General features: G+C 47.7%; 1 long non-coding RNA gene across 1 annotated transcript; it reads left to right on the top strand.

Annotated features, from left to right (window-relative positions):
- Nucleotides 1-20512, top strand: LOC127593143 (uncharacterized). Its single transcript, XR_007960335.1, has 3 exons — nucleotides 1-10; nucleotides 14826-15058; nucleotides 18297-20512. It is a non-coding gene; the product is annotated as an uncharacterized LOC127593143 (long non-coding RNA).
- Nucleotides 20513-23900: the final 3388 nt, after the last annotated feature.

The following is a 23900-nucleotide window of genomic DNA, read 5'->3' as shown; positions in this document are numbered from 1 at the left end:
AGGCAGAGCGGTGGAAAGCTTTGAACATTTGACCTTATATGTAAAAAGTGGAGGGTGAGTCTGAGGCGCCTTAGGGATTGTCTTTAATCATTAAGTATAAGGGGTAATAAAACGACCCTTAACGTTCTACACGTGAGGACAAAATGGTTGCTATCCTTTTACACAATAGTCAATGAAAAGGCTTCATACCTTAATGTACGAGTAATAGAACTGTGTGTGTATATATATATACCGTATATACAGTATGTATACTGTATATACGGTGTGGGCAGCACAGTGGTCAACTTGTTAGCACTTCCGTCACACAATACAGAGGTCCAGGGTTTGCTTCTGTGCTCCGGCCTTCCTGTGTGAATTTTGCATGTTCTTCCCATGCCTGCATGGGTTTTCTGCGGGTATTCCAGTTTCCTTGGGAATTCCAAAAAACATGCATGGTTGGATGAACATCCATCCATCCATTTTCCGAACCGCTTGATCCTCACTAGGGTCGCGGGGGGTGCTGGAGCCAATGCCAGCCGTCTTCGGGCAGTAGGCGGGGGACACCCTGAATCGGTTGCCAGCCAATCACAGGGCACACAGAGACGAACAACCAACCACGCTCACACTCACAACTAGGGACAATTTAGAGTGTTCAATCAGCCTGCCACGCATGTTTTTGGAATGTGGGAGGAAACCGGAGCACCCGGAGAAAACCCACGCAGGCCCGTGGAGAACATGCAAACTCCACACAGGGAGGCCAGAGCTGGAATCGAACCCGGTACCGCTGCGCTGTGAAGCCGACGCGCTAACCCCTGGACTACCGGGCCGCTGGTTGGATGAACAGAACACTCTAAATTGTCCCTTGGCGTGACCGTGAGGTTGAATGGTTGTTTGTCTATGTATGCCTTGCGATTGACCGGCAACCAGTTAAGGGTGTACCCCGCCTACTGCATGAAGTCAGCCGGGATGGGCTCCAGCACGTGCATGGCTCGGATAATAGATGGATTTCAATTATTCACGATACCATGTGCTGGGTGAAGCAAAGCAGCCCCAGAACATAACCGATGAAATCAAGTGTTGCTTTGAAAAAAAAAAAAAAAGAAAAAAAATCGAACATAGTTTCAAGATTCCTTTCGTCGCATGCGGCAAAATGGCTCCAGTCCTAAAATAATGAAATTAGGTATTGCTTTTATCTTGCTGTGACAGAAGATGTTCCTAGAATCTCCAAACACACTGAATACAAAATAAACCCCCAAAAATATATATACTGTATATATGTAAATACAAAATAATCTACAAAATAATCAAAAAAAAATTTTTGAAGACGTTACTGCAGTCAATTTCTCGTAAGGGAAAACTACCCCAGACTCCATGTTTCACCTTCTCCCGCAGATGTTTGACAGAATCCAGTTCAGGGGCTCAAAGAAAGCCACTACAGAGTAGTACAATGTTTGGTCCCTAGCCATTCTCGAGTCCTTTGTCTTTTTCTTTTCTTTTCTTTTCTTTTCAATCTGTGACCGGTTTCTGCAATTAATCATTCTGACAATTGGGCTGCTCATCTGACACCAGAATGTCGAGATTTCATTGCAAATGACAGCCTGTGCCGGGATACTGCAAAAAAAAAAAATAAATAAAACACGGATTGTTAAAATGAGCAATTCCTTTCTTTGTGTCGTCCAACATAAGCATTCAAAAAAACAAAACAAAAACCCTGGCTTGTTTCTTTCCCTCGAGAATTCCTTGTAAACTGGAAGGAGTCCACATGCAACATAACAACACAGAGCCATTCTTTCACATTCCAGTTATTTCTCGTTATTTCATTTTTTTTAAAAACCAAAAACAACCAAAACAGGTGACCATGTTCCGAATGATCAATAATTGCCAGAAACAAACGAACAGCAAGCCGTGTCGCGTCGGCATAAAACACTTTGCAGGTGCTCCTTAAATCCCATGTGACATCTCGACTGACGGAGCGAGGAGGTGCAAGTCGCCGGCTTGATTTGTCTGCTGACTAATTACATGGCAACAAACGAGTTGCCCATCATGAGAATATATTGTCTGCTTTTATCTCAGAAACTCATCAAGTCGAGCCAATTAAAAGCGGGCGTCGGCGCCGAGCGCCGCTCTCATTCAGTTAATTCATGATTGCCAATTAAAATAGAATAGCGTGCAAAGTTGTAAAGCTGTCAGGAGGGCCGGGGCTAAATTACCCTTTTCCACTTTGAATGATGGACGTGCTCATCGCTCTCCGTTATCTTATTTATTTTGCCGAGAGGAAGGGAAGAGGGTTTAAAGACTGGCTTGTAAGGAGCGGAGGCTGCTGCTTCAGACCCCAGATCTGCTTTTGTGACGTGTTTTTTTTTTTTTTCAACAAAAGAAACAATTCGCACTAGAAAGTACAAGTAATCGTACCAGCATAATCTAATTTCAGCAAAAGTCCAGTGGATAGGACATTTTTCCTCCCACTTTGAAACCAGAGTAACTATATGTGGCTTCTATTCTTGGCTTTAATTGCCTTTCTTTGCATCTTGGCATGCTTGCTTCTCCTTCCCTGTGCCGAATGCAGCCAGATTAGGGCCGGGCGATAGGTCAATATCAATATGGATCTCGCTGGACACGTGATTGAAATCCATAGAAAGTGTTAAATAAAAAAAAATAAAATAAAAATCAGAAAGCAAACCCCCACCGCGGCATTATACGCAGCGCGCAGCCGCCTCCAAACACGAAGAAGAAGCAAAGAACCAACGAAGCATCCAAATCAACGAAAAAGCAAACAGCCGAAACGAAGACGCGCGTGCGGCATACTCATGATGAACGAGAGAGTGCCGCAATTTCATCCCTCCCTGAAATTGTTCACTCCTAATATGCGCTACTGTTGTATTTTACGACAATACTTAACTTTATTATTTCATACACACCGGTGGGTGAATAAGCGAGACGTGCAGTATCTGTTGACAGAACACGAGTGATTACATACCACCGGGTATTGACACGATTTTTAGCTGCATGTTGGACTTCACTTTTTCCATATTTAGAAAAAAAGATTTCATAGTTCAGAATTTTCCAGCACCAACCTTAGTTTGGCCTTTAAAAAATATATACACAGGTATATAAAAAAAATGAATTAGCATTAGCATTAGCATGAGGTCACCAGCGACACAACATGCCTGATTGACTGCCCCTTGCCCAACAAACTAGCCTAAATGAACTGCGTCCATCTTCTGAGTCACTACTTTACAGCTTGATTAATTAAATACAGTATAACATGATGAGTAACGTCCTAACCATTAAAAAATAAAAAAAATTAAAAATTGGAATGCACGTTCTTTTTAATATCCGGAAGGGTGTTAATCCGAATTTTCTGGGCAGCTCATTACAAGCAGCCAACATCCACCATGCAGTGATCAATTCCAATAATAATCTCACGACACCCACCTACAGGCCATGACCGGCTGCCGTTGCCCACTATCACCCTCACTAGCTCTCCCTACAGGCCCCCGCTATCAATACCACCCCCACCAGACAGTTTCCCCCTTCAAACTGTCACTGGCAGATGCCCCCACAATCGTGAAACATTCCATCACGTCCTCTATTGTGTTTGTCAAGCTCTCGATTTCACTTCATATAAGAGCTTTGGCCACGTATATTTGTCCAATATAAGCTTGTGGGGGGGGGCGGGAGGGGACGTGGGGGTAGAAAAGTAAATACCGGCAGTCTGGACACGGCGCTTTAAAGGGCCATTTAAATGTCCGTGCAGACGAGTTAAAGCGACAGCAACTTGTCCCGCCCGCGTCTTTCGCCCTATTAGCCACCGTTGCTGGGCTATTGATGGCCTAATTAAAATGTGTCAACCTGAAATATGTCACTTTTTTTGCATCAAGGCACAAATGGATGGCACACATTAATTTTCCCTTTCTCAGAGAGACCCTCTTATTTATTTATTTTAATGTCGCTCGCTACTACACTGGCTTGTGTCTACAGCGGCGGCCCCCCCCTTCCACCCCTCGCACTCATCAAACAATATGTCAAGCAGCCCTGACATCGTTGGAGAAGGGTGATGACCGTTTTCTTCGAGCCGGGGCTGCTCAAAATGTCGTTGCTCTTGAATTTAATATGCCCAGCAGATGACACTGAGCTCAGTTTTGTAATTTGTTTTTGTTTTGTTTTTTTAAATACAGAATGACCTCTCTTGTCAAGTCTGTGCTTGTACGCTGAGAGCCCCTTGGAGTGATTTCGCTTGTGACATGAGCAGGCTTTTCACGTTACCCTGCTATGAAAATACCGTATTGGCCCGAATATAAGACGGCCCTGATTATAAGACGATCCCCCTCTTTTTCAAGACTCAAGTTTGGAAAAAAAGACTTTTTGAACACCAATAAAAAATTGTATACAGAAAATAATTACAGTACATCTGAAACAAATGATTCTAACAATATATTTGAGAGAAAAAGCATGTTATTTTGCCTCATTCATATCTTACTATCTGAAAATTTGAATATGTAAACTAAAGTGCAATCACATTCGTGAATGAACGGCTTCTGGATTTTGAAATGTCAATTGCATCATAACTTCTCAGCTGCCGGTTAACCTGGCCGATCTCCGACCCACATTTCTCCAGATTGTATTTTCTTCTCTTTTCTTTGTGCTACCGCTATTTTTATTTTTATTCTTCGTGACCGGGGTTCGCTTTGGCCTGGGGAGTCAAGTTCAACATTCGCTTCAATGATATCTGGCGCCATCTAGCGTTGTGAATGGGTGTAACGTCTAGACCCCAAATATAAGACGACCCCAACCGTTTCAGTCTTATTTCAATGCAACACACACCGTCTTATATTCGGGCCAATACGGTACTAGAGAAAGATTGGAATTCAAATCTGTTTCTGTCCATTGAGGGATACTTGATACAAATGTTCCCCAATATACTTAGTCAGTGGACTCCGAGATAATGTTGCGGTAAAAGCCAAGTTTGGGCATTTTTAAAGTACCCCACAAGCAGATTTGCTTCAATTTGTGTGAAGTCTTATATATTTTTTTTTGCCTTAGGGAATCCTGCTTTGGCCCTCTGCTGCTCCATTATGCACAAATTGGCGGTTCTACAAAGAAATCCAGCATGATCTCTTATCCGCCCGACCTCCGAGTGAATCAACCTGCAGCCATTTGCCCACTTTGACGCTCTTCTGAGCCGCCTCCCCCCGGGATCATGTCTATGTGAAGGCAAAACAACCTCCAGCTCCAGAGGTGTCACCACCCTTAAAGTTTCCTTCAGAAAGTGACGTGTTTCCCTTCGCTCTCCAGCAGCAACTTTGCTTCTCGTCCTCAGGAGACGCGCAACCCGGGGGGAGGAGGGGGGGTCATGGCGCTTGACAACAGATTAAAAGCGCGCGTCACTAATGTTCACCCAGCCAGGGAATCAATGGCCCGGCGCAGGAAATGAAAGCTGTGACGGACATGGGCGAGCGCATCAGGTCCTGTCAGCGAGCTTCTATTCAGAGAATGGTCCTCATGCTTGGCAGCTGCCAGGGACCATGAAGAGTGGTGAGTGCGGAGGCGGGGGCGGCTGGGGTGTGGGTGGGGGGTTATTCACGCTGTTCAGCCATGGAACACCCAAGGGGGGTCTCTCTGGAAAGAGTCGACACTCTGCGGCCATCGGCTCCATCAAGTTGTTGCCACTGCGGGGCTGAGCTTTGAGCTCGTTCCGCCGCACTAGAGAAGAACTTTTTCCTCATTTCACACGATCAGTCGCAGCGGGAAAGAAAAAAAAAAGCCAGAAAGGGGAAGTGACAAAAAAAAAAAGCTTTGATGTGAATTCAAAGACGAATGTACGGTCGTCGCCATTGATTAATGTTGATTTGCTATTGTAACTGCAGACAATGCGAGCTGACAGTGTATCTGATCAGCATTCATCAAGACACTTTTTTGAAGTTGGTCTCATCTCAAACCTTGCGTTTATGGCACTCGCAGCACACCATTTCTATATTCTACAGCCTCGCAGCAACGCGGAGGATATTTTCAGTCATCGTCTCCCTCTCATAACTTAGCCCTGAATTTGCATCAGAAAAACGCTACTTGTCCTTATCCTCGTCCTCCCTTTTTCTTCCCTTCAACGGCATCTCCCGCAACCTGAAAAGTCTGTCGTTCACTTTTTATCTTACAACCGATGTCTGACTTTATTTTCACTTTGTCTGCAGGAGAAGCACTTGCGGCAGGGTGGAAAAAAAAAACAACAGCAAACCAGAAAAAAAAAAAGAAGTTGGTAAGATCTTTTTCTTCTCTTTGTCCTCCGACGACTGACTCAGCAGGCGTGTTTGGCTCATGAGAACGGGATTAAATTCAACCGGCTCCCCGACGTTAATGAGAAACATTGAAATCAAGCCGCATGGCGTGCGGCTCACGGGGTCACTCACACCTTACCGGTTTTCATGTCCTTGAGCAAGGCATCAAAGCACAGACCCGTCGTCATATTTGCCAGACTTCTCCTTTCAGATAAGGCTGGAAAACCCCAAAGAACAATTTTAAACACGACCTGGGCGAACGTTTTATTTTACTGTGTCTCGTCAACATTCAGCTTCAACGCAACCTGTTTCTGCAGTTGTGTTGAAGTAAAAAAAAAAAAAAAATCTTAAGCTCATTCACTCCCAAAGACGTTTTTAAACGTCTTTTCAGACTTAGTCCAGAATACCGTATAAAACATCACTCAAAGAGTCCAAACTAACATTGTTAGTGGGATGAAGCCAAACTTGTACCAGGTTAAGTATTAGGACAAATGCTAACTCTGTGGGCAGAGGGGGTACGGGGGGGGGGGGGGGGGGGGGGGCTTCACCTGGCACCTTCACCTGAAGGCTTAGCTGGCAGGAAGGCTCAGGCTGCCACCCACTTGACACACTTTGCATTTAAATGCGAGCATCAGAAGGCCTGCCAGCGACACCTGCGCCCCCCCCCCCCCCCCGGTCGCGCCGTTCGCGCTCACCTGTGTCTCGCCGCGGGAAGCCGAAAGGACAGCTGTTTGTGTGTGTGTTTTTTTTTCTCGTTACGCCGAAGCCAACGCGAAACGCGGCGCGATGCTCGTTGCCGGAAGAATGCGGATCTTGTTGAGAGAGGAACGTGGTGAGCGCATGAAGAGATGGCAGAGACAGTAGGAGGTTGGCGATAACAAGCTCCTTTTTGCCAACCCAGGCAATAGCGAGCGCTTTTGCCGGGCAGGAGTGAATGCAACAGGCGGCAGTTTTCAGCCCCCAACTGCCGGATCTTTGACACAAAAGGGGGAGACGGCATGTCATGACAAAGCCGAGGTCTTTGCCTTTTCCTTGTTACCATGCCGCCCCGTCCCGCTCGTCACCGCGGCTCATCCTGTTCTCATTTTGGGTTTGTTTGCGCGCTCTGTTTGTTGCCTGCTTCCCTTTCCTCATTGTGCTCTAGCGCAAGGTGACATTATTTTTCCTGAAAGGGGAAAGAACAGCATCTGGGTTATATGCCGTCAATGCTCGCCGTCCAAAGCTGGGGAACATTTGCCACCTTTTCGTTGTGGGGACGTGGATGGGGTGTGTGTGTGTGATTGTGGGAAGCCTAATTGAAAAGCGCCGCGCCGCAGTTACAACAAATGAATAGACGACACCTGAATGCCGACGGCGGGAGACACGCAAGCATGAAAAAGGCTTTTAAACTGATTGTGCGTCGAAACGTGAGGGCTTCTTTACGGGAATGCCCATAAGCGCTCGCCCCCTGCGGACCGCGATGGCTGCGTCGCAGTCAGCTTCAGTCGCATCAGACTTCACACAAGTTGACTCAAAGTAATTCTGGTTCAAGGACTGAAGTCTCCCAAACAATCAGAAAGTTTTCCAACTGTTCCCCGAGGCGATAGGTTGGCCTCATTACGTTTGTGTCAGACCCCTCCGCCCCCCCTAAAAGCAAGTAGTTTTGCCTAAATAGGCTTGATGCATTCGGACAGCCTTCTCAAGGGCGCTTGTTGGCGTCGCCAGGCTGCAATCACAAGTCAGGTCGACCGCGTTCTACCGCACGTACTCCGTCAATCGGGATCTCAATTGGGAGCCGTAGGTGGGGCACAAACATCTCACAGGGAAGTCGATTCAAATTGCAAAACGAGGCTTCGAGTTTGAATGGTTTTGGGGTTACTATGTGGGTCTTTGCAAAAAACATTAGTAACGCGCGGTATGTGCAAACATTGACGACTCATCAATGACTTTATATGTCGTTTTTATTCAAAAAAGGATTACTCTTCATCATACCAATTTCAAGTCTCGGTAATGAACAAACGTGTTTTTGTAAAGATGAGGGTTCGGGGTTAGGCATGGGACGAATGAACACAAAAGGGTGTGCTCTCGAACGCAAATCTTGTTATGTGGACTGGGCTATCATCTAAGTCCTTCTACTTCCAGCCTGATCTCACTTCATAGGGAAGCAGCGCTTCTGTCCGCGCCTACGAGTTAATCTCGCTTTAATCTCCACTGACTTCTGATGTGTAAATGGGCCTTGGAAGTTCCAGATGTGCGACTTCAGCAAGTGCACTCAAGAGTTTTGGGCGATGGGAATGTTGAGTGGATTTGCGCCAAAGCGCACGCTTGGCCCCCGATGGTTCTTGTACGTTTGATACCTTATTTAATATTTAAGGTGTGGGTCATATTCTGAAGAAGAAGAAGAAGAAGGAAAAAAAAACGCAATCCAATATCAGTTCGAGCCAGTCATAGAACCCTGCAGGGCCTTCCCTTCTGAAATTCTCAGGACATGGTACAAAACGCGACTCACATGTTAATTTGATTCCACGTGCCACACAATTAGCAATGTCGGCATTTACCCTGAATATGCAGAAATGCCATGTCTCCATTTTGCGCAGGGTTATTCAAAGCAGTTAAATGAATACAAAAAGCCTTTTCTCATCTATAACAGGTATGTACTGTGGAATGCAGAATAGCAAAAAGAGTCTTGAGAAGAAGAAACTTTCAGAGTATCTTTTGTGGAGGAGGTGGGGGCAGATCCAAGCCCGACGCACAGGCGGCTGAATGCAAGCCGGGCCGGCGCGTCATTAGGATTCGGATCAGGATGCCGCCTCAGTCGACAAAATCCGTAGATGAATGAACAAGTCTGTCTGCACTTTCTCCTTTCAGAAGACACTGTGACGCGTGCAGGGAGGAGGGGGGGGGGCATCAACTGAGGATGACCTCCAAGCTTGTTTACCGTTTGAGCGGAAATGTAGCTTGACGTATAGATGTGACGGATGCTTGGAGTTCATGTGCGGGCAGATTTATCATCCACTCGCCAATACGTAAAAGCCTCCTTCAAATCCGAAATCCGGTGCAATACCTGGATTAACCTGCGAGAGGCAACAGAGAGACTGCTGGAAAAGACGAGCAGTCAGCCAGGAGTGTCCGCATTCGGTCCTCGAGGGCCGCTTTTTTTTTTAAAGATTTTGTTTTGTTTTTTTTCTCCTCATAGTCATCCAGATTATTTACTTCTTCCAGGATTATTCCTAAAATGTATTCTTGGCGGCCAACATTTTTGCTGAATACACTTTCCGACCGCTGCAAATCAATGCGGATTAGCGGTTTGTTTATGTATAGAAAGTGCCAATGTAGGGAACTGCCCACTCTCGTTTTGTCTGAGGGAAGTGGAGTTGATAAAAAACCCGCTTGAGTAAATCATCCAGTGGAAGTTGTAAAATGCAAGTCAAAGGAAATCCGCGTCGTCCTCGAAAGGGAGCGGCGGGGGTAGCCGCTCTATGAATGCAACCTGCATGTTTTTTTTTTTTTTGCTTTGAGTCGGCAAAGGACGGCAAAGCCCCTCCCCTCCACCTCCTCTGGGGGCTCCACCTGCGCCCCGATGACCAATCTCGATAAGGACGCCGCGATTGATGCGGCCGCTCCCCTGTGATTAGGTGGCGCTTCAGTCCACTTGATCCCCGTGACCCCCCTTGGGCTGCAGGAAACAAAATGGCTCAATACCTTGAGTATGGCGAGTCCTCAACGGGCGTTTTGATGCAAAAAAAAGACGAGCCTGGGGTGGTTTGATGGTGGCGTGGAAGTCTGGCGAGTGCGGTCAAAGGGGAACTCGAGCATCAAGCCCCCCCCCCCCCCCCCCCCCCCCGCGACCGCACAGCAGCTCCCGATGATTAAAAGAAAACACAGCGGCGCGCAGAAGGAATTAAAATACAATTACAACTCCGCTCCTCGGCGGGGAGACGTCTTCGCACAATTACAGAGAGCGAAGATGCATTTGATCCGCCGCTAAACGGAATCCGGTTTGATGATAAATCAGCCACCCGCCGTTGAGAGTCGCGGGAAAAGGTCACACGCTCTGAGTCATTACTCCTCCGGTGTTTCAGAAACGGAACGAGCGGAGGGGCAAATTCTATTTACATAAACTTGAAATGAATTGGGGGAGTGGGGGGGGGGTGCGGCTGTCATCCTCACTGCTCGCCGTTCCTGACCAAGGCTTTAAAAAGCTGTCATCTGTTATGACAGCTCCTTAAGTGTTTCCTTTTATAAAGTCTCACAGAGGGGATCGATAATCCTTTGGGAGTCGGTCAGCGTGTTACTGAGTAGCCAAATTGGTGAATGGCGGCTCCTGGAAGGATACCGTCATCTGTCCGCTCGCGGGTTATTGATCCGGCGGTACATACCGATCAGCTTGCGTGTTTGTTGGTTTGTCGAATTGAGCAAAATGCAACCGGGGAATGTCGGCTGCGCTTGACCACGTGCTCTCGAAATGGTCTTTGAAAGTCCGTCGGTTGCCTTTGCCGCCGCGGAGGATTCTATTTCGGAAGGTTTTAGAGTCACGTCGTTTTACGACGGTGCCGGCAGACGAGGTTTCAAGGTGACGAATGTTGCGCAATGCGATATTTTGCTGGCTGTCGTAAGAATATGTGAGCATGTGGCACAATAAAACAAGCTTAGTTACGACCCTGCTCGCGTTTTTCATTCGATAATTTTATATTTATGGCCTTTTAGCACCAAGGCATGTTTTGGGAAAGCGGGAGGGGGGCTGAGTACTTGGAGAAATGCATGCAAACTCCCCGATTCCAACCCCCCCGAACTTCATAACTGCCACTAATTGCCACCAGCTGAGCACATTTTGGTTATTTGCGGCGCACAGTCGTGACGGAGCGAGAGCGGCTACCTCAACCGCCGACCTTTTCGTCCTTGGGGGGGGTTATATTTTAATCACTGTATCCCCGCGCGCCAACCTTGCGCCCCGTTTCTCTTGTTAAGCCGAGAACAAAAAGCCCCATCAAGCAGCGTGTCGCTGGGGAGCAGATAACCGTTGGCCAGGCGAGCGGAGGTCACAGTCACGATACGTAAGACGGGGAGGGAGGATGGGGGGGGGGATGCAAATGGTGCGGAGAAGCCGGATGATAAATGGCCAGCCAGGAAAACGGGGAGGTGGACCCATGGGGGGGGGGGCATCTTGATGGGGAGGTGTTGATGAGCTCCTAATGTCACTGTCCAATTAAATACCCCCCCCCCTCCTCTATCTGCACACAGCCTTTGACTTGGCGTTTTTCCCTCGCGCAACCCCCCCCCCAAACATGACACCGCACCGCTCCGCAAAGCGAGTCTTGGGCGACGCCAACTGCTCTTCCCCCGCTGACAGACAGGGGCTGCTCTTTCTGTTAGTTTGGGTCAGCGCTCGCCATTCTCCTGGCAGACAATGGGACCGTTGCTGCAAAATGCAAATCAGCCCGCGAGAAGGGAAGCAAGCGGTGGGTGACTAATACCTGCGACTAAGTGCGTGCGTGTGTGTGCGTGTGTGTGAAGTCAAACGGAAAAAGAAGTCGTTTTAATTTGGAAGGGGAAAAAAAATGCAAGCGCAGGTGATACATTCGGACACTTTTGCGTACTTTGTTTGAGGTCAAAACTTTCCATCCGCATGCACTGAATGGTTTATTTGTTTTCATCCAATCCAGGGTGTCGCCTGCTTCTACACTTCCCGAAGACATTTGTATATGCTGTCGATGGCCGGTCTCCCCCCCCCTTGGCGCACCCCCCCGTATGTGCTATTTCAAGGATTTCCCACTCATTTATTAGAGCAATGCATCTGCCGCTAATCAGCTGCTGTGTGTCTGGAGATGCGACGGGGTTTTGTGGGGCGTTCCGCTCGTTTGGAGCTGCGCATACCCGGCGAGTTTTGGGAACGCGATTCCACGGTGACATTTGAAAATTCAATTAGGGAAGTAGGGAGGCAAAAATGTTGAAAACACGCTCATGCTCTCGTGGAGAGGGAGATGCTTTATTGAACATTGTCAAACACAACGCGTGGCTTTTGAGCAGGACTGATTTGGCAGCGGTCCACCAGATGGCGTCGGTTGTGTGAAAAACCAAAAAGCAAATCAATCCCTGCATATCCTTGGTGCCGCATTTGCAAATTCATTATTAGCTTGCTGCCAACCCCATGTTGGAGTGAATTGAAGAGCTTCGTTTTAGACAAAAGTCGTGATTTGCTTCTATCTTGTTTCACATGGAGGCAATTGCTGTGGCGCCTTGAGACGCGAGTGACCCGATGAACTTTTTAGGCTTCTAAGATACGAGCCAAAACCCCTCATCCAGCTTTGAGTCGACTAAATGATTGCTCATGCGAACAAACAATGGGAAACTCCATTAACTAATGTGCTAGCGCTAAACAGCATGCACACAAGTAGGAGAGATTATAAAGTCCATTTAGCTAAATGCTAACACACAATGCAAAATGCCATTGACGAGTAGCCTGAGTGTTGCGGCGTTAGCACCCTTTGAGCAACGGCTATTTGATCTGTGTTGGTACGTCAACACATGTAGACAGAAATTCTTTATCCTCTGCAAAGAGCGGCAATTACTGCTTTTTACTTTGTGACTGACTCCATGCATCGTACAGCTGTATGTCCGTCCCCCAGGTGGCCAAGGTATGCAAACACCAAAAAGGAGCAGCACAACGTCCAAAGAATCGTAGCAAGAAATAGGGTAAGAACAGCCGATTTTTTTTTTTTTAATCTTTATTTTTCTGATGAAGAACGCACGACACCCACTCCATATTTTGATGCCAGTTCTCCTCCCTGCGATGTGATGCAGTTTATTCCGCCCCGGCAACATGTGACGAAAGCCCGACAAAGAATCCGAGCAATTCTAACTCCTGACGTTAATGTATTTGGAAATTGGAGGAAAAAAAAATATTCAAAGCAATCCAAATGCGACGACTCGTAAGTGTGAGGAAGGAGAGCGTACGAAGGTGTCCGCAATGTTCTTCAAAGTTTGAGCGTTGCCTTCACAAGCCATCTGCCCATGACAACTTGGCAGCCTTCAAAGTTCTCCTCCTCCTTTCGGAGGATCTCCTCTCATTTCCTTCACCTCCTCCTTTGTCCTCTCACTTCATTCCATCATTCCCCTCATCCTCAATCTTTTTCCCTTGCTTATCCTCCTCTTCAATCTCTTCCCGTCTTCCATCCGTCTTTGTTTCCTCCTCCCGTCTCCTTCAGCTCCTCTACCCCTTCCATATATCTTCATTCCCTCCTCTTAATCTTCTCATTTTGTAACCCCCCTCCTCTACTCTTATCTCCTTCCTCCTCGTATCAATCATCCTTTCCTGCTCCTCCTCCTCCCCCTTTTTTATGTTCCTCTCCTCTTCTACGCCTTGTCTGCCCCTATCCTCCCTTTCAATCTGTCTCCATGATTTGTGCGGGTGTGAAACCTCCTTCTCACCATCCTTCTCCCCTTTTTATGATCATCTCCCGCACCTCTTCTCTCTGCCTCGCACCTCCATGATTTGTGTCAGAGGGTGTGCAAACATTTTTCTTCCAAGGTGCGCATGCAGAAGGCCACTCGGAAATTCTTGGACTCGAATGGATTCAATAAAGATAGTCCGTCAATCAAGTCGTTTGTATAAGATCGTTATTTTTGAAAGAGCGCTACGTGTATTAAAGGTAATCGGGACTTTTCAGGGTGTTGGGGTGACGCAGCTCCGTACTCCCTAAGAACAGATCCTTCAGCTGTACTCATGCGGATGATCATTTTTTTTTAATCATTTGGATTTTGAGATGTCGCAGAAAGTGGATCAAACCATCCATCCATCCATTTTCCGAGCCGCTTGATCCCCACTAGGGTCGCGGGGGGTGCTGGAGCCTATCCCAGCTGTCTCCGGGCAGTAGGCGGGGGACACCCTGAATCAGTTGCCAGCCAATCGCAGGGCACACAGAGACAAACAACCATCCACGCCCACACTCACACCTAGGGACAATTTAGAGCGTCCAATCAGCCTGCCATGCATGTTTTTGGAATGTGGGAGGAAACCGGAACACCCGGAGAAAACCCACGCAGGCCCGGGGAGAACACGCAAACTCCACACAGGGAGGCCGGAGCTGGAATCGAACCCGGTACCTCTGCACTGTGAAGCCGACGTGCTAACCACTGGACTACCGGGCCGCCTATTATTTTTTTTAAAGCAGTTGTCGTGGTTGTCAGTTTTTTTTTTTTTGTGCATCCGTGGCCAGTGTAGATGCCGCGACACGTCCCTTTTTTTACTGTTTGACACACAAACTTTTCAGACTTTGCTTGATGCCCCCCCCCCCCCCCTCCCCTCTCAACTTTTGTGAACCTGTCAAAAAAAACAGACGGTGGGCTGCCAACACCCCCCCTGGGCTGCAGTTTGGACACCTCTCATCTAGTGCTTGGTGAGATCTCTATACCGGCAGAAGAAGAAGAAGAAGAAGAAGAAGGGGAAGCCTGCAGCTGGTCATCCATGCACAGAAGAGGAGGAGGAGGAGGAGGAGGAGGAGGGATGAGGAGGCGGCACTGCGCAGAAGAGAGAGCGGCATAGCGAGCGAGAGTGAGGCTGAGACCAGTCGCATCCGAGTTGGAGGGCAGAGTGAGTGTGCGCAGCAAGCTTCCGTGAGCACAAGCAACACAAATCAACACGATCGGGACCTAATTGACGACTTGTTCAACAACGTGACGCACGCGCAACTCCTCTGCCTCCCCCCCCTTTTCTCCTCCACCTCCCCCTCTCCCTTTTTTCCTCCTTCCTTTCCTCGGTGTCTTGTTGTGCCGCTTGGTCAACTTTGGTCATCCGCGCTGGCGGGAACTTCTCGCACCTTTTCGGGCGGGTGAGTGTGGCTGTTTGTTCTTTTTGCACGCTTGCTGCATTTTCAGCTTCTTCTGGTTTTGCGTCATTAGTATTCTGCGCTCAATTGCTCTGCCTCCGCGCCGCTTATTATTATTTTTTTCCCCCCTCCTCTCTTCTATGTTGCTGTCACTTGTCACTGCAGAAGATGAGGGCGTATGTAACTTTTTAGTGTGTGTGTGTGTGTGTTTTACGTTACACTTGGCCCTGAACAGTGATGGATGTGCAACATCCCTATCCCGGCAACGGTTATCGCACATGCCGGGTGAGAGGATGCGACCCCCCCTGACCCCCCACCCTATGTAAGATAATGGAAGCTCCCCCCTTTCTCAGTGGTATAGCTTCTGATCGACTAATTGACACTTATAGACTGCTCACATCTGCTTTCAGGGAACAGACAGTCCACGACTATCTCGTAGAATAACTGACGGTTCTCTAATTCTAATACCACGAGATAGCGATGTGTTTATGAGTGATGAAAGTGTAATCCGAATTTGAAGCAGAAAGCCAAACACGCTCAAAAATGATTGCGTTGGATTGGAGACGAGAGCGAGAAGATGTGCGGGACACTTTATTAGGCACACCTTTGGCGGCTTCTGACTGAGAAATGCGGTCGTTTCACACGGTCTTGACCTTTTTTTTTTTTTTTTTTTAGTTTTTGACCCTCCCTTAGAACGAGAGTCAAAGTACATTTTTCAGTCATCACCAAAAAGTGAGCCTAATTGTGTTTTGTCCTTTTTTTTTTTTTGTTGCACCTGGTGCAGGTGTGCCTAATGAAATGTCTCGTACCGTCCCAAGAATAGCAACAGCGAGAGGAATATTTTTGTCATTCTCATTGACTTGCTGTCTAAAGAATTTGCCGCCGTGTTCTGCTGGCTGTCACTCGGCTCCCTCCCCCCCGAGGGGCGCGTGGCCAATCCAAGCCAGGGCAAAAGAGGGCGTCGCGAATCAAAGGGCGGCTTTGTGGCACCAACCTCGGGCTCGTGTCCTCCATCCGACCTCTCCAAAACATCACCCGGACTTTGCTTTTGTTGTCAAATCTGCTCATTTTCTGAGCTCCGGCTGAGGTTTTCAGCTGAAGGAGGGTCGGGGGGGGTGGGGGGGGGGGCCCTTGAGCAAGCACCGTCTCTGTCAACATGTGAGGATGACAAAAAGCTTGTAAGCGAATATGATGATGGAGAAAACAGTAAAATGGTAGCGAGCGCGTGATTGGGCAGCCAGCCCCCGCGGCGCTGGTAATCCTGTTGTGGGACTGCTAAATGGGATTAGAACAATGCGTGGAAGCCAAACGCTAACCCGGGGAAGACCAGCGGGGGGGGATTGGGTGTTGGGCTTCTCATTGGTCGCTTTATCTTGTATTTTCTTTTCATTGGCGCTCATCACATTGACGCTGACCACCCCCCCCCCCCCCCCGTCCCCCCCTCAATACTCTCTCACCGGCCTCCTCGGGGGAAGTCGACACGAAGGTTACAATGTCCCTAAAACACAATTTGGGAATAAATTGGAGGGAAAGGATAATTATAAACGCGCAAGTTGGCTGCTCATTTAATAGCTGTTCTTTTCGATTGAACTGCAAAAAATACGTAATTAATTGTTGGAAGAAACCTGTAGGAAATTGTCAGCTCCCTGAATGCTAACATTCAATGGGAAACTCCAAAGAAACGCAGGCTAACAATTAGCGTCTACGCAGAGTTTGTTTTTATTCTCCAAGCAACGGAGATCGGAACACAAACATTGCTCGAACATATGTCGACCCAGCGTTTTACAAATTAGACAGGTGCGTGTTCTTTAGACTGATATCAATGCCGTATTGAGGAGTTGAGACGTCTCAATTAACACGATATCCGTCTGTTCGTCTGCGCCCGGGTGGTTAAGGGGTACACATCAGAATGAGAAGAGAAAAGTGTCACAACAGTTTTAACACTCTGTTTTCATAATACTACAGCGAGCTATTCCTCCTCATTAAAAAAAACATTGCCATGAATCAATTTTAGCCCCGCCCCCTGCCCCCCAAAAAGTGTCCACGAGAGGTGAGTGGCATGGCCATTTAATGTGTCGTGTTCATTTATTGGTTAAGTTAAAGCCCCCCTGCTGCTGCTATTAATAGACGCGTGCTAATGTTAGCATTAGCCGGCGCTGAATTAGCCTGGCGCATAATGTCATTCATTCCCGTTTACTTCATTTAATGTGCTTTATATCTGTTGGGCGTAAGAATCCAAGTTTTAGTTGCCTGGCAAGCCCCAATGTGGACGAGTATGGCAAGGCAAGCGGGGTGCTTAAGGACACACGCGTTTTGCGTGCGAGTCCAGCTCGCCCGACATCTCCTCGCATATGACCACCCGCCTTTTACGTGGCATTTATTAGCCGCAAGGATGCCGGAGAAAGCGCATGTGTCGCCTTGGAAGTCATACGTGGGTAACCAGCCGCGTTCCCAAGAAGGCCGCTCGACCCTGCTGCGGATTATTTTGCATCAAGACGCCAGGATCTCCTCCTGCTCCTCGGCCTCCGTGTGGAGGCATGCTGGGTAACCTGTCGAGGCGTCAAGACAAAGATCGCCGTGTCGCGGATTGTCCAGCTAGAGGTCAGAGGCGCCGCTGACGCCTCTTGATTTATTTTTAATCCGACCCGCCAGAGCGACTTGTACGTGTCGCGCTGCCGCTGAGACTCGTGGCTCAATGATGACCTTTCTGGGTTTGCAGCCAGATAATTGGGAGTCCGCTGACCGGCCTTTGTTGTTCCCCTCGTCGGACGCTCGTTAGCATGGTGGCCTTTGACGATCCTTTGTGATGCCGGGTCAAGGACATGCTCCTGTTAGGCCTGCCTGGAGTTGTTTCTTTCGCCAAGGTGGTGGCAAGTTGTCCCCCCCCCCGCCCCCCCCGCAAACGACTGTAAAATGAATTCAGATAGTGTCACCTTTCGCCGCGGCATACGCTCGACATCCCGCAAATGCATTTTCACGTGCGCGGAAATTCTTTCAAAGCCAATTTCTTGTTACACACAAAAAAAAAATGTTGTTTACCGTTCAACTTTGCTTGGTGACCCAATTGACTGTCTTTTGAGTTTCGATATGATTAGTGGGAGCATGTCATTACCGGTGCACCAGTCATCACATTATAAGCGCACTAGTAATCACATTACTTGCCACGGTCATGGAGGCACTTTTGCTGACAGTGACGTCTTTTTTTTTTTTTTGTGTGTGTGTCTTCTCTGCGCTCCGATAGGTGCCAATTATAGGACCTTGCCGTGGAGAAGCTTCTGGGCCCCTGCTGACCCTGTTAGCCACCTTTAATGTCAACTCCCCGGCGCCCGAGTGGAAGGAATTACCTCGTTTTTAGTCTCCAATCGGGGAAAAACCAGGACGCGCGCAGCAAAATGCCGAGCTTGACTGCACTGCGGTGAAACGAGCTCGGGACTGTGTGGATAAAAGCCCTGAGGGCTTTTGACATTTTAGCTTTTTTTTTTCCCTTCTCCCCCCCCCCCCCCCCTTTCCAATTTATTTTTTATTTATTTTGGTGCTCCTCTTTTGGCCCGAGTGCATTTTGGAGGTGGCGCAGAGGATGGCGTGGTGCAGCTCAGCCGTGCGCAGAGCCCTGGGGCTCCTGGCGCTCCTGGGCCTCCTGCTTCCCGTCCGACATGGGGTTTGCTCTGGGCCCGACGGGGGCGGCGGCAGCGGCGGCGGCGGCGGCTCTTGGGACCAGGATGAGTCTCAGCGCTCAGGTGCACACCCCCCGGGGGGCCTGCACAGACACAGACGCAGCTGGGTATGGAACCAGTTCTTTGTGCTTGAAGAGTTCACGGGAAACGAGCCGCTCTACGTCGGAAAGAGTGACCAGCTTGGCTTTTGCTTTGGATTTGCATTTGTGTTCGCATGAGACGATAAGTGGGAAAGAACATTTTGCCCATGGTCATTTATGCAAGGCACAAATATAGCGCGCCCCCCCCACCCACCCACCCTACCCAATCACCATTTTGAAGGCTTTTTCATATTCAATAATTGCCATTTTTGAAATACCTCTGTATTTCAAATTCACCGAAACTAGTTTGTTTCCCTTATCCACACGAAAGTTGGTATCTGCCATTATTAGACCCACAAAAAAAGTCAAGCCTGAAAAACACAGAAATCTGTCATTTGGTTTAGATGCAGGAATTTTTGTCATTTCTCCTGGTACAAAGACCAATGTTTGTGCCTTGAATGTTCAGAATATTCACCCCCCCCCCCAAAGCCAGTTTCCTTTAACAACATAAAAGCAGACCCACAAAAAAAAGTCTTAAAAAACAACACATGAAATGAGTTCAAAAACAAATGCAACCTCTTCAGATGATTTTCAAAATTCAGCCCCTAAAGCCAGTTACTGTCAACAACATGGCATTTGATCGACGTGCCTGTAAGGGATAGACCTGCAAAAAACCCCCCCCAAAAACTCAAGAACCCATGCACGGGAGGACACAGGAAGTCTGACAGTTTTGTTTGAAGCAGATATTATATGATAAAGTTCAAAAGCAAATGCAAGCTCCTGAAATGCTTTGAAAATTCACCCCCCAAAACCAATTTCCCTGAACAACATTTGGTAGCCATGTAGATCTGCGTCAAAGTCTCATGAACACACTCCCAGAAAGTCTGCCATATTGTTTTGAAACGGCCGTTTCAAGGTGTTGTTTTTTTTTTTTAAAGTCAAGGACTAACTATAACGCTTCCAATGTTTCAAAATTTCATCCTCCGAAGCCACTTTCACCTCGCAGCATGAAATTTGCTACCCGTGTCGATCATGAGTGACTCGACATCAGTCATATGTTGAAGCTCCGTTTCAGAACTCCTCCGGAAGGTTCTCGCGTTGCCGTGGAGACAACCCTAACAGCCACAATGGCTCCTTAAAAAAAAAAGAAAGCAATATAGCAGTGTGAGAATCTAATATTATTGGGCCGTGACTTCTGCGGCCAGAAGCTGCTTTTATTGTGAATTCTAAAAATAAGCCAGCAACCTACAGAGAAAAACACCATATTTATTGGATATGTAGGAATTATTTTGAGTTTTATTGATGCTATTAGTTCGACAGAGGAGTCAAACAGATAAACATCAGATTTAAAAACTCAATGAAAATCATTACCTGCCTTTACATGCATATTAAATCTACACAAAATGTTGGTCAGGGACTGTCGACCTGCGCCTATTTGTGCGGGAAAAAAAATGATGTGGTTTCAAGTAGTTCTTTAAAACGCTTTGTGAAAGCGTGACAGAAATGGAGATGTATTGTTAGTTAGTGTGCTGGCCCATGGGTGGCTCGTAGGACGGTTGCCCATTGTCAAGCCGTTAGGATTAAATGGCTTTGCAGCAGGCGCGCCGGCGCTCCAGATGGAACGCTCTCCAGATCCCTGCCTGGAATTTCCTGCTCTTATTATCAAATGACTTTTGGATCTTTCCGCTCATCTGCGGGGCTGATCAGTGGCACTGACTCTGCTCTCTGGCAAAACCATTTTCATCGCTGGCTCTGAATCCGTTGGGATCCGTTTGACGATCCGATTGTTTTCTTCTTTCAGTCCGGGGGGGGTGGGGGGGCGTGGGAGTGCATCCACATCCCGACGAGGGTTCATCTTGAGGTCCTTTCTCATCCGGGGTCCCTACGGGAACACATTTGTGTCTGAACGATGTTCCCAAACCCCCGAGTGGCATTTTTGTCGGCGTTAGTCTGTGAGAAAAAGTCGCCTTGTCCGGGGGGGGGGGGGGGGGGGGGGGGGGGGGGGGGGGGGTGCAAAAGTATTGATCGTCCCAGTGATCGCTGTTGTCTTAGTAACTTGGTCTCCTGTGAGCGTGAAAACTCACTTTGAGTTCTAATGTGCGGAAAGTGAATCGAGTTGCACGTCAGATCTCATTCAGATTCTGTCATCGTCGTCCATTTTGTTTCGTGTTTTTTTTTGTGTGCATGAAAATCCATTTTCATTCTTGCTGTTGAAGATTTGTAACGTGCCTTGACAGAGGGGGGGCATTGTCGGGCGGCAAAACGCCAGATGTCTTGACTCATCTTTGAGGCGTTTGAATTTTGGTTTCATTTTGTCTTATTTCTGATTCCTAAATTGCATCATATTACAGGGAATGTCGTATTTTTTTTTTGTCTGTGTGTCTCGAAAGTGTTTATAATGTGCAAATGGTGCCAACAGCTGGAACGTGCCTCATCAGGGGGTCAGCGTGTCAAATCTTTCGATTACAACCTTTATCACTGGCGTAGTCGTTTTCGTTTTGTGGGGATTTGCATACATGAAAACTCATTTTGGTGGCTGCTGTTTAGCATTTTGGTATTTCGGTGGGTGGTATCCCGCCAAATATTTGGACTTGATCGTCATTGTTCTGATTTTGTTTTGTGCGGTGTTGCTTATGTTGCTTGCTGATGACATGATTTCTAAAGTCGCAGCTTTTTTTTTCCAAAATGTTTTTAATACAAAATAATATTGCCAAATAATTGACGATGATTCTGGTACATGTTCAGTTTTTAACCCATTTATTCACGCCACATGCCACAGAAATTCGGAATTAAACATTTTCAGGCATGCCTTTGTCATTTGCATCGATTTGCAGGCGGTAGGCCGACAGCGACTTTTGCCGCCTGCGTCCCAAAAACGTTTTACCTCCAAACCGTCAAGCAGGCAGTCAGTAAAAAGTGATCCAATGGAAGCGGGAAGCCGCGACTTTGGCCGGCCGCGCAGCCTGCTGCTCGCCTTTAATGCGTTCTGTCACAATGCATATTTGGCCAGCAAATGTCTCATTACGCTTTGGCGCCGCGCCCCCCGCGTAAAACGACCGGACTGGAATCATGGCACGGTTGGTGACGCACCACTTGCACCGCTTTCCGGTAAACGTGATTAGCGTGCTCTCTGCGAGATATTCACTTGAATGTACGTTTGCACCAGTCTTCCATTTCATCTCAGAAGGCTACAAGATGTGACATTTTATGAATTTTTTTTTTTTTTTTTTTTTTTTGTGGAAAGTTCCACTCGTGGTCTTTGAAGACGTCTTAGTTGCTTGGTTAAAAAAAAAACGTAAACAAAACCCATCTCACCTTGTAGCGCGCCGTGTGCTTGCAAGGGCATTTGGAAATGACATCTCTTTTCATATAACTTTAAAAAAAAAAAAGAAAAAAAGATGAGGCTCATTGAAAGCCGGAGAAAATTAAAAGGCTGCTCTCGCTCGTCCACTCTTTGAATGTCAAGAGAAAATAATTGGAGTGCGGTAAACTGGAAAATTCCTGCGTGATGATGCAGATTTGACAAAAGTGTGAGCTGACCGCAGATGGAATTTGAATTTGGCTCATGTGGAAATTTGATCAATCGAAATCACTGGCAAACAAGGAAGTGTAAAGGATTTTTATACTCCGACACAAGGAGCAGTATGTGTGGGTAATTCAAGCGTGACTTGCTAGCTGCTTAGATGGGCTGCGGGAAAAATCAATAAGACGAGGGAAATTTGGGGAAGTTTGTTCATATTGTGATGTCATATACAGCTACAGAAGTGGTGTCAAGTAAATGGCGTGAGGTTCCCGAGCCTGTTGAAATTAGCATGTCAATATTTTAGCATTCTTTCAATTTGGGCACCCGATGAAAATATTCTTTGTTTTGGTTTGATTTTTTTAAAAGGACTGGACTTTATTCACGCATTACAATTAGCGGTTGAATGTAATAAAGTGTAGCTCGGAGCCTCGGGCCGTGCTTCTTCATCTTTGTTTTGTGCCATCAAATGATGTATTATGTTAATTTCCCCGCCCATTGATCAAGAAAATGTATTTGAATTCCCGTCCCTCGCGGGAGACTGCGGAACGCTTGAATTCAAATTGAAGGAACGAGCTCCTCTTAGCCGGTACACGCTTCCCACGGGGACGTGATCGGCGAGCATCAATGCGCCGCCACGGGGGCGCGAGCTCGCACGGCTGCGACTGAAAGGTGCACGCGGGTCGCAGGGTGAGTGTGCGTCCCCTCCGGACATTCCCAACACGAGTCCAAAAGGGAAGCGCTGACATGCTGCACGTGTTTCTCCAGCAGGGCATTGTGGCTGAATTTGCCGTTGCTTGACTGAACCGCAGGCAGGGCGCACCTGCTCCCTGATGTGTTTTCAAAGTTTTTCCAACTACTTTGCCGCCTAAACGGGTTGCTGGACAAATCAGGACAGGAAGTACGGTACATCAGAAAGATTTGATGTGCCTTCGATATGATGTTTGCACTTATTGAATGGAGTGAGGTTCCTCAGGGTGGTGAAATAAGTACATTTGCATTCCTTCCATTGGGATGCCTGTTGGTGTTGGCTTCTTTCTTGATCGTTTTGAAAAGTCTGGACATTTTCCAGTTCAAATGTGACAAAGTTGAGCTCTGAGCCGCAGGCTGTGCTTCTCGTCCCTTTCCGCTGTTATTTGCCATAAGGTGACAGGGCTATGAAAACATTTTCCTTTGGAGCCACTTCATGAATCCGCTTTTTATGATCGGGCCTCCTGATGGATGATTATATTTACGCGAAAGCCCATAAGTAAGTTTACGACGGTGAGTCATGCGCACTTTGCCACCCGGCGACCAGACGCCGGCGACGCGCCTGACAGTAATTCCGCTTTGTTCGTCGACATAACAGCGGTGCTCATTAGCATCCGCGCAGACGTCCGCTGTCAAAAGGGTTAATGTCGCGGTGTGAGCGTGCGGCGTGGCAGCAAAGGTCACGCTCGACGGCGTGCACTGCCGAGATGATGAAGAAGAGGTGGACGAGGGTGAAAATTTGGGACGACGGGGGCGGTGCGGTAGGCGAGGTACCACAGTGAGCCCGGAAGGACAAATTTTGCGAAAAATGTTCCCGTTCG

This window comes from Hippocampus zosterae, chromosome 20, assembly GCF_025434085.1.
Source record: "Hippocampus zosterae strain Florida chromosome 20, ASM2543408v3, whole genome shotgun sequence".
NCBI classification, from domain to species: Eukaryota; Metazoa; Chordata; class Actinopteri; order Syngnathiformes; family Syngnathidae; genus Hippocampus; species Hippocampus zosterae.
This window is presented reverse-complemented; position numbering and strand designations above follow the sequence as displayed.